The sequence below is a fragment of the Tachyglossus aculeatus genome, chromosome 18 (assembly GCF_015852505.1).
Source record: "Tachyglossus aculeatus isolate mTacAcu1 chromosome 18, mTacAcu1.pri, whole genome shotgun sequence".
Lineage (NCBI taxonomy): Eukaryota > Metazoa > Chordata > Mammalia > Monotremata > Tachyglossidae > Tachyglossus > Tachyglossus aculeatus.
The window spans coordinates 7,824,594-7,826,407 of NC_052083.1; positions in this window are offsets into that span (position 1 = coordinate 7,824,594).

Sequence of the window (1,814 nt, forward strand, 5' to 3'; positions counted from 1 at the left end):
CCCACCATGGCCGTTCAATCGCCCCTCTCCAGACAGCCCATACCAGTCTTCCTCGCCCACCTCACCTCCCTAATCCCTTCTGCTTCCCAACTCCTCCCTACTCCTAGCTCCACCCTGCCCCCTCTTCCATGCCCCATTCCTGTCATCCTGTCACCCTTTCGTGCCCTTCCTCCCATGCCACCCCCATCAACTCACTCCCATCCAACCCCTCCCCAGCCTCAACCAAGTGTGGCCTGTGGAACCTCCTGCTGCATCATGGGGAAGCTTCCTTTCATCCTTGACTCGTTCCTGACACCATCATTACTCCTCCTTGCCATCACTGAAACCTAGCTCTCCCCAGATGATACGGTCTCCCCTGCTGCTCTCTCCAGAGGGGGCCTCATCCTCTCCCACTCCCCAAGAATCCCTGGGAAAAGAGGATGCACTTTCACACCATTTCACCACCCCTGTCTCTTTCTGATTCCCAGGCCCCGGCTCTCTCCACTAGGCCATGCTGCTTGCAGGGGTCTCTTCTAGTGGCTGAAGTGTTCTCCCCAGAGCTCCTATTGCCCTCCCCTCACCCTGACCTGTCATGGGCCAGGGCAGGGACTTCCACAACGGGTCCTGAGGTGGGGAAGCAGGTGGGAAACAGGGTCAGAGAGGATCCCAAGCTGGACCCAAGGATCCCGGGATCCGGAAAGAAGAGAGCTCTAACTAGGGCTGGGTTCAGAGATTGGCTGCCCTCCTCACCCGCCCCGTATGGTGGTCAGTAACGGCTTGTGACTCTGGTCAGTTATGCCAGATAAGCGGTGTCATGGAATGACATCATGTGACGTTATTATGTGAGACATTTTGTGAAAGTACCCTGGGCCCCACCTGCCCAGGTCTTCCTGAGCCTGGCCAAGCCCACAGAGTCCATCTGAATTCACCCAAGTCCACCCAAGCTCATTCACATTCACTGGAGTTTGCCTGAGCTCACTGGAATCCGCCCAGGCCCACCCATGACAACCTGAATCCACCCAAACCCACCTGAATCCACTGGATCCCAACTCAGCTCACTGGAGTCCTCTCAAGCCCACCCAAGCCCTCCTGGTCTAAGCCAGGAACATTATTACAGGAAAAACAACTGATGAAGAAAGGCAATCTACTAAGAATTTTCGGCTCACAATTCATGAATCTTAAAATTGCAGTGTTTCCCAAGCTGAAGGTGGAAGGCCTTAGCAGCAAAATCTTCAGGGTTGCCTCCTGTGGCAGCTGCCTCTTCCCCACCATTTGGCCCTGGCCCCAGCCCCAGTCCAATCCCCACCCCAACCCAGCCCTGCCTCCGCCCCCATCCCTGGCCAGCTGCCCCAGACAATAATAATAATAATAATAATAATAATAGCATTTGTTAAGGACTTACTATGTGCCAAGCACTGTTCTAAATTCTGGGGTAATGATGTTGGCATTTGTTAAGCACTTACTATGTGTGAAGCACTTTTCTAAGCGCTGGGGAGGTGATCAGGTTGTCCCACGTGGAGCTCACAGTCTTCATCCCCATTTAACAGATGAGGTAACTGTGGCACAGAGAAGTTGACTTGCCCAAAGTCACACAGCTGACAAGTGGCAGAGTTGGGATTAGAACCCATGAACTCTGGCTCTCAAGCCCGGGCTCTTTCCACTGAGCCACGGTAGCTACAAAATAAGCAGGTTGTCCCACGTGGGGCCCACAATCTTAATCCCCATTTTATAGATGAGGTACCTGAGGCCCAGAGAAGTTAAATGGCTTGCCCAAGATCACACAGTAGACAAGTGGCAGAGCCGGGATTAGAACCCACATCCTCTTACTCCCAAGC